Source organism: Entelurus aequoreus, linkage group LG10, assembly GCF_033978785.1.
Source record: "Entelurus aequoreus isolate RoL-2023_Sb linkage group LG10, RoL_Eaeq_v1.1, whole genome shotgun sequence".
NCBI lineage: Eukaryota > Metazoa > Chordata > Actinopteri > Syngnathiformes > Syngnathidae > Entelurus > Entelurus aequoreus.
Window position 1 is genome coordinate 17,299,522 of NC_084740.1, and position 9,711 is coordinate 17,309,232.

The following is a 9,711-nucleotide window of genomic DNA, read 5'->3' on the forward strand; positions in this document are numbered from 1 at the left end:
CCTTGTCCATGAGAGCTTTGGTGGTCTGTACTGATTTCTCTGAGAGGCCATTACTCTGTGGGAAAAATGGGCTCGATGTGACGTGCCTGAACTCCCATGACTTTGTGAAGGACTCAAACTCCTTGGACGCATACTGGGGGACGTTATCTGAGACCAAGGTCTCTGGGATGCCGTGTCTGGCGAAACTTGCCTTGAGCTTGTGAATGACTGCGGTTGATGTGGTGCTGGTGAGTTTGTCTAGTTCAAAGAAACGACTGTAATAGTCGACAGTTACCAGGTAGTCCTGATTGTTCCACATTAAGAGATCCGTTCCAACTACTTGCCAGGGCCGGTCCGGGATCCGGTGTGGTATCATGGGTTCTTTGGCATTTGCTGGGCGTCGTTCTTGGCAGACAGAGCATTGCTCCACAATGACCTCTATGTCTTTGCTCATCCCTGGCCAGAACATGATGTCCCTGGCTCTATGTTTGCATTTCTCCATTCCCATATGTCCAGCATGGATTTTTGACAGCATCTCCTCTCTGAGGCTGGCTGGAATGACGATCTTCTCTCCCTTGAAAATAATTCCATTCGTTTTTGACAGCTCGTCCCGGTGGTTCCAGAACGCAGACACACTCTGGGGACATTGTTTTCTTTTCTCCGGCCATCCGTCCAGTATCACCTGGCTCAGCTGCCTGAACTGTGTGTCATTCTCTGTAGCTGCTGCAATCTCTTTCAGTTTAGGGTCACTCACCGGCAAGCTATGGTACACGATGTGCACCTGCCAGTCCATTCCTTCACTAAGGTTGTCGTTGCCGTGGGAGATTATGGATTTTCTGGAGAGTGTGTCAGCGACCGGGATGTCCTTCCCAGGACGGTGTTCGATTGTGAAGCTATACTTTTGGAGCTGGAGTATCATACGTTGTAGCCTCGGAGGGGCTGCAGCAAGGGGTTTCTCCAAAATCGACTCGAGTGGCTTGTGATCCGATTCCACCAGGACGTGGCATCCGTAGGCGTATTGGTGGAAACGTTTGAAGCCGAAGAGTATTGCGTACATTTCTTTCTCTATTTGCGCATAGTTGATCTCACTGTCTGTAAGGGATTTGGACGCATAGCTGATGGGTCTGCCCTCTTGGAGCAGCACGGCTCCGAGCCCGTACTTCGAAGCATCCACATGTAGACTGAGAGGTTTCTCCGGATCGAAATAGGCCAAGACTGGGCCCGGTTCTATGGTGAGCACGTCTTTCATCTTCTGGAACGCTGCGTCCTGTTGTTTGTCCCACAGGAACTCGCTGGATTGCTTCAGCAGCTGTCGCATGGGCGCGTTCACCTCGGAGAGGCAGGGGGCAAACTTGGTCAGGTAGTTGGCCATGCCTAGCACAGTCTCTAGCTATGCCCGGTTCTTTGGCGGCTCCATGTTCTTGATGGTGGATACTTTTTCTGGATCTGGCTTGAGACCGTCTGCTGAGAGCCGATGCCCGAAGTAACTTACTTCAGTGGCTCCGACGGTGCTCTTTTCCAGGTTGAGCCGGACTCCTCTCTCCCGTGACCTCTGCAGCATAGTACAGAGCCTTCTGTCATACTCCTCCCTGGTCGCTCCGTAAATGAGGATGTCGTCAACGATTGCGAGTACGCCATCAAGGCCCTCACAGGTTTCGTCTATTTTCCGCTGAAATTCATCCTGTGCTGAGATGAGTCCAAATGGTAACCGCAGGAATCGGTAACGCCCGAACGGCGTGCAGAACGTTGTGAGTTTGGACGATTCCTCTGACAGTTTGATGGCCCAATATCCTGAGCGGGCGTCCATTACGCTGAAGTAGCGCGCGCTGGCTAGCTCAGACGTGATGTCCTCCAGTGTTGGTAGTGGGTAGTGCGGGCGCATAATGGCCTTGTTCAAGTCTCTAGGGTCCAGGCATACTCTGAGCTTGCCTGTCCGTGGTTTTTCGACGACCACTAGCCGATTTACCCACTCTGTTGGTTCAGTTATCTTGGCGATGATGTGTGTGTTTTCCATCTCTCGTAGCTCTACCTTTGGTTGACAGCGTAGCTTGTGTGGAAGTTTTCTTGGAGGGGCCGCCACGGGTATTGCGTTCGGGTCCAGGTGGATTTTGCATTCCCCGGGAAATAATCCGATCCCTTTGAACACGTCACTAAACTCCTCCATGACTGTCTTTTTCTCAAGCGGCGGCGGCGCAGTGACTGAGAGCACTAACTTGATGAGATCCATGTCCAGGCATGCTTGTAGACCTAGCACAGGGGGCGCTTGCGTTTCTACCATGTAAAAGTCCAACATCATGCAGCATGCTTTATATTTGCAATTTATTGTGCATGTGCCTTTTACTTTTAGCTGTTCTCCCCCGTAGCCTGTCAGTCTGCGTGTGGTGGGTTGAAGCTTAGACTCCTGTTTAAGGCTGTGATACTCTCTCAGAGGAATTATGTTAACCTGGGCCCCAGTATCTAGCTTAAACCTCAGCTCTGTTCCCTGCTTGCCCATTTCAATACATGCAAAAGCCTGCTCTACTTCTGCAACACGCTCTCTCTGCACTGCATCTACAAAGAATTCATTGTCTGACTCAGGGCTTTGGCTTACTTCATGCACTGTCTTCCTGGTGTACTGGCTAGATTTACAAACGGCACTAAAATGACTTAGTTTTGAGCATTTAGCACACTGTCTTCCTTTAGCTGGGCAGTCGTCTAAGTTCCTGTGCCATTTATTACCACAGTAGCTACAGTTCCTTGTCCGTTTTGCGCCTCCATCACTTACTCGCATGTTTTCCGTTTTCTCTGCGGCACCGTTTGATGCGCGCCAGTGTACCGCATGTACTAGCTGCTGTTCACGCGGGCTACTGGTGACTCCGCTGAGAGCTTTAGTCTGCGTCTGGGTTAACTCGTGTGATCTAGCTATATCTATGGCTTTGTCTAGCGTTAACTCGGATCCAACGTTTAAGAGCTTTTCTCTCACTTTAGCTGAATGTATCCCAAACACAACGCGGTCTCTGACCATCTCATCCCTGTTCGCATAATCACAATCCTTTGCTAGCAGCTTCAATCCGGTCACGAATTGCTCAAATGATTCACTAGGTCCCTGCACTCTTTCCTGGAACCTATATCTAGCAAATATTGTGTTATTTTTGGGTGTTACATATATTTCAAAACGGTCGTAGTACCCTGTCAGTACATTTACTTCCTCCGCAGTCAGGACCCACGTATTAAAAATGTCTCGCCCTTTCTCTCCTACTCACAGGAGTAAATAGCTGCATCTTTCCGCTTCACCTTTGCTTTGTAGCGGGCCGGAAAACATCAGTCCAACATGCTGCTTGAACTTTCTCCATTCTCCCGGTAAATCGAGAGAGTCCCAATCCATGCGGGGCGACGGCACTCCTGTCGGTTCCATGTTAGTGTCGGTTCTGCTCCTCTATTCTGACACCATGTAATATTCCCATGTATGGAATAGACTGCAGGACGATTTCTTCAGGCTTTGAGTTGTGTTTTTATTCCAACAGGTCATCTACATCCAACTTCTCTACCGTTAGCTGTGTTGTCTACTGACTTCCTCATTCCAAGCCAGGACCCCTACCGGGCCACCTTGAGTATGTAGTTGCCTAAACAGATGCCTGAATAAAATGCCACTCATCCAACATAGGGTATTCATTGGCTATGAATATTACAGTCGCAATGTAGTTCAGAGTTCAACCTGTGCTTAAATAGGTCTCGTATGTCCTTTTGTTGCAAAGAAAAGAGCCTCCGGTCCGTGTAAGTGAATATAACAAGCTGTTGTATTCCCCATGTAATAATGTGCGTGTCTGTTCAAAGTTGCAGTCGTTTGTTGACACTAACAAGGTCTGGTGGTAAAATAGCAACAATATTTATATTAGATATGTCAAGGAATTTTTTGTGGGGAGCCAAATACGCATGGTTGTTGCTGGTGGATTTTGTTTCAAGGATAGAGTTTACAACAAACTGACTCAAAAATGCTGACGTCACAAGACACAAATAGAAAACATGTGCAACACAACACACACACACACACAAAGTTAAACGATTTTAGACCTGTGGCTTTGACATCGATTGTTATGAACATTTTAGAAAAGATGGTCATGGCTGGGATATTAAAGCAAACTCAAATGAAATAAGATCCTCTGCAATGTGCATACATAGACCCCATAGAGGTTTTGAGGATACCACTATAACTCTTATAGATATGCTTTTAAAACATTTGGACAAAAATGGAACCATGCCAGACTAAGACTTTTCTTCAGTGTTTTACCACAATTCAGCCTAATATCCTGATTAGAAGGTTGACTGAGCACTTTAACTTGACTAACAATTTGATATGCTGGATCCTTCATTTTTTTGAACAAACAGAACCCAGAAAGTCAGGGTCAATGATGCCTTGTCTGTCAGGAAAGGTAGTTCTACCACGTCACCACACGGTTGTGTGTTGTCTCCCCTGTTTATTTTATCCACAAAGTGTGTCAGAGTACATATAACAACATATTCACCATTAATTAGTTGCTTATTAACATGACAATTAGTAACATATTGGCTCTTAATTAGTCATTATTAAGTACTTATTAATGCCTTATTCTGCATGGCCTTATTATACAAGAACCCTAACCCTAACCCTCTAACCCTAACCCTAACTGTAAGGTTTAAGCACTGAACTATCTTTTAAACAGAACAAGAAGCAAGGAATCAGGCAGAGACAGAGTTCAATTTTGCTCATGAGGAGAACGCATGGAGCTGCACACTCAGTTACAGTCTCACCCTCCGCTCTGAGGAACAGCCCACGTGCCCCCCATTTTATTCAGGAGTTCCCTACTTACATCGCTGAGGCTGCTTCTAAAGGGAGGGGTCACACATTATGCAAGAAGCTCAGTAGGCACAATACGTGATTATTCAGAACGGAAATGTGATTGCGCCCTGTCTCTGCTCTGTCTGCTTGCTGTTGCCTTATCTTCGTTGAGGTGCTTGAGGTCCATCCTTGGCTGTTAGCAGGCTGAAAGACAGAAACATCTGCGACGAGGCGACTCCTAACTTGCAGTGGAAGATAACAAGTTGTGTGCCTTTGCACAAAAAGACAAGTACAGCTTGTGCACAATAGATAATAACTAGAGCATTGGCCTTTAAGCATAAGAGTTGTGTCATAACTTATATATAATTATTCTAACACTAACCCTAACCAAATAACTCTAAATTAAGTCTTTGTTACTTAGAATATGTTCCCCATACTAAAGTGTTACCCAATATACTTATATAATAATGATTCAGTAATTGCTAGTTTGCTAAATAAAAGCAGTCATGGTGTAACAAGAGGCAAACATGCACAAAAAATTGTCATGCCGCTAGGAGCGTGTGACGCTGACAGCAAGCTTAGCCTTAGCGGCAAAATAACAAATGTAGCAGATAGAGGGCAAACTAAACCAGTGTTTTTCAACCTTTTTTGAGCCAAGGCACATTTTTTTTCTTTGAAAAAATCCGGTGGCACACCACCAGCAGAAATCATTAAAACATTAAACTCAGTAGACAATAAAAAGTCGCTGTCGCAGTTGTTGGATATGACTTCAAACCATAACTAACCAGGCATCAATATAGCTTTTGTCTCAAAGTAGGTGTACTGTCACCACCTGTCACATCACCCCCCTGACTTATTTTGAGTTTATTGCTGTTTTCCTGTGTGTAGTGTTTTAGATCCTATTGTGGAGGCTTTTCCTGTTTTGTTGGTATTTTCCTGTAGCAGTTTCATGTCTTTCTTTGAGCGCTATTCCCCGCACCTGCTATGTTTTAGCAATCAAGAACATTTAAGTTTTTGCTATCTTTTTTTGTGGGGACATTGTTGATTGTCATGTCATGTTTGGATGTACTTTGTGGACGCAGTCTTTGCGCCACAGTAAGTCTTTGCTGTCGTCCAGCATTCTGTTTTTGTTTACTTTGTAGCCTGTTCAGTTTTAGTTTCGTTCTGCATAGACTTCCTTAAGTTTCAATGCCTTTTCTTAGGGGCACTCACCTTTTGTTTATTTTTGGTTTACGCATTGGATACCTTTTTACCTGCATATTGTGATCACCACAAACCATCGTCGTCTCACACGACGTGTTCCCGACATCTACAAAGCATTTAGCTACCGGATGCCACCTACTGATATGGAAGAGTATTACATAGTTACTCTGCCGAGCTCTAGACAGCACCGACACTCAACAACGGCCCATTATTTGTGGATTATAATTACTGGTTTGCAAGGTGAAACTACACAATCTCCCACGGCACACCAGACTGTATCTCACGGCACACTAGTGTGCCGCGGCACAGTGGTTGAAAAACACTGAACTAAACAGATGTGAACCAGGAACATAACTTGTCGTGTGTAGCATAAAATGATCCAGCAACTTAGGCTGGGTAACAACAGAATATAAAGGGTAGTGATTAGGGGCAGCAACAGGTGAGGACACCAATCACTAAACAGAAACAGGAGTGTCTAATCAGTGCACCTGGCAATGAGAAAAGTAAGCAGAGGAAGAAGCTCTTAGGACGAAACAGAACACTACACTGCAAATAATAACCAAAACACAAACCAAGACATGACCCGGGACATCGGGTTATGACCAGTGTTGGGACTAACGCGTTATATTGTAACGCCGTTACTTTCGGCGGTAAATAGTAATCTAACGCGTTATTTTTTATATTCAGTAACTCAGTTACCGTTACTACATGATGCGTTAATGCGTTATTTTACGTTATTTCTTATGTAGTATCGGCTAGAAACTGAGAAGATCTGAGTGTGTTTTATTGCAGCGCTGCGGAATAGGAGACAAGAAAGAGGCGCACCGCGCGCTGTCTATGTATGTGTGTCTGTGTTTACTAACAAGACATCATGGCGAAGCCCGAAGCAGAGTTTCTTAACATGGAGATATTCTCAACACTTTTCTTTTGTCGACCACAAAGAAAATAACATTTTAGTTGAATGCAACTTGTGTCTTGGATCAAAGATCCTATCTACTGCCCAAAACAGCAATTAAAATCTGTTGAAACAGTTACAAAAGCAACATGCTTCGACGAAACTAGTAAAGAGAGACACACTTCACCTGCTAAGCAACAGCGGTTTTCACAGTAACACATTACTTTTTGGTGTAAGTAACTGAGTTAGTAACTGAGTTACTTTTGAAATAAAGTAACTAATAACTGTATCTAGTTACTGGTTTTCAGTAACTAACCCAACACTGGTTATGACACACGGCCCAATTATTGGTGATGTTGTATGCTGGTGTAAAGTAAAGTAAAGTAAAGTAAAGTAAAGTAAAGTAAAGTAAAGTCAAGTAATTGCTGCTGCTCAATGGCTTAGTTAGAGTGACCGCCCTGAGATCGGTAGGTCGTGAGTTCAAACCCCGGCCGAGTCATACCAAAGACTATACAAACGCCTCCCTGCTTGGCACTAAGCATCACGGGTTGGAATTGGGGGTTAAATCACCAAAAATGATTCCCGGGCGCGGCCACCGCTGCTGCCCACTGCTCCCCTCACCTCCCAGGGAATGGAACAAGGGGATGGGTCAATTGCAGAGGGTAGCAGTGGTACTTTAACTTTAATGGACGCCCTGATCTTGCTGGCTGCAAAACAAGTTTACCTTTGGCTACTAATAAAGTAACAAAAGTAAAAAACAACGTAAATCCAATGAATCTGTTTAAGACATCCAAAAATATTAGCACAAAACCATTTTTATAGAGAACAAATAATAGTTTCACCTGCAGAAAACAATACAGAATACGTTTAAATGTTAAAAAAAAATATGTATAAATGAACATTTAAAATCATATTATCCATCCATCCATCTTCTTCCGCTTATCCGAGTTCGGGTCGCGGGGGCAGCAGCCTAAGCAGGGAAGCCCAGACTTCCCTCTCCCCAGCCACTTCGTCCAGCTCCTCCCGGGGGATCCTGAGGCGTTCCCAGGCCAGCCGGGAGACATAGTCTTCCCAACGTGTCCTGGGTCTTCCCCGTGGCCTCCTACCGCCCTAAACACCTCCCTAGGGAGGCGTTCGGGTGGCATCCTGACCAGATGCCCGAACCACCTCACGTGGCTCCTCTCCATGTGGAGGAGCAGCGGCTTTACTTTGAGCTCCTCTTGGATGGCAGAGCTTCTCACCCTATCTCTGCGGATGGACGTTAGCCGCTAGCTAGCTAGCCATGTCTTAAAGCACCTCTTCCTAAGGGTGTTTCAGTGTTATAGCTTCACCTTTATCTTTACTTTTTAAGCCAAAAGGCGTCCGTTCTCCCTTTTTTGTCTACACAATGTGTCTGCTTGTAAGTACTCTGTGTGTGTGCGCTGTCGAACATGCTGTATAGTACCGAACATGATTCATTAGTATCGCGGTACTATACTAATACCGGTATACCGTACAAGCCTACTACATTGTATTAAAACCAAGGTTTCACTGCACTGTTTGTTTTTTAAGAAATATATTTCTTAGAGCAAGTATCTGTCCACATATCGACCATGCAACGATGTAATGCCGTGAAGTAATTTAGCCTGACTACGCTTTTGAGAGCTTCATCAGGTCCTGTCAGCAAAGTTTAGGACCCTGTTACAGTATGTATACATTTCTAGACTGAATATAACTGTATTTTTTGTCTCACCAAACGCAAAAAGTAAGGAGCAAAGACATACAGCACAATGCTTTCCGAGCTAATGTGCAACTGAAATCAATACCAGAAGATTTTCATCTGACACAACTAGGGTTGTAGGGTATACTGGTATTAGTACAGTACCGCGATACTAATGAATCATATTCGGTACTATACCATCTCTGAAAAGACGGTATAGTGTCATTGCTGGTTAACAAGCAGAGGAGCATGTTCGGCAGCGCACACACACGGAGTACTTACAAGCAGACACAGTGTGTAAACAGAAAAGGGAGAACGGACACATTTTGGCTTAAAAAGTAAAGATAAAGGTGAAGTTATAACACTGAAACACCCTCAGGAAGAGGTGCTTTAAGACATGGCTAGCTAGCTAGCGGCTAAAGTCCATCCCCAGTCTGCAGAGCCTGAATCACTAATCCTTGTCTCCATGGTGACAAATAAAGTACGTTTCTTACAAGTAAACATGCTTCCCTACACACCGTAGCTCACCGGCGTCAAAATGTAAACAAACGCCATTGGTGGATCTACACCTGACATCCACTGTAATGATACCAAGTACAGTCGCGTATGTAGTTGATACTACTATGATTACGTCGATATTTTTTGGCATCACAACATCATCTTTTTAAAATGTATATTATGTTTATAAACTCAGTAAATACATCCCTGGACACATGAGGACTTTGAATATGACCAATGTATGATCCTGTAACTACTTGGTATCGGATTGATACCCAAATTTGTGGTATCATCCAAAACTAATGTAAAGTATCAAACAACAGAAGAATAAGTGATTATTACATTTTAACAGAAGTGTAGATAGAACATGTTAAAACAGAAAGTAAGCAGATATTAACAGTAAATGAACAAGTGGGTTAATAATTCATTTTCTACCACTTGTCCTTTATAATGTAGACAAAATGATAGGTAAATAAATGACACAATATGTTACTGCATATGTCAGCAGACTAATTAGGAGTCTTTGTTTGTTTACTTACTACTAAAAACAAGTAGTCTTGTATGTTCACTATTTGATTTAAGGACAAACTTGCAATAAGAAACATATATTTAATGTACCCTACGATTTTTTTTGTTCAAATA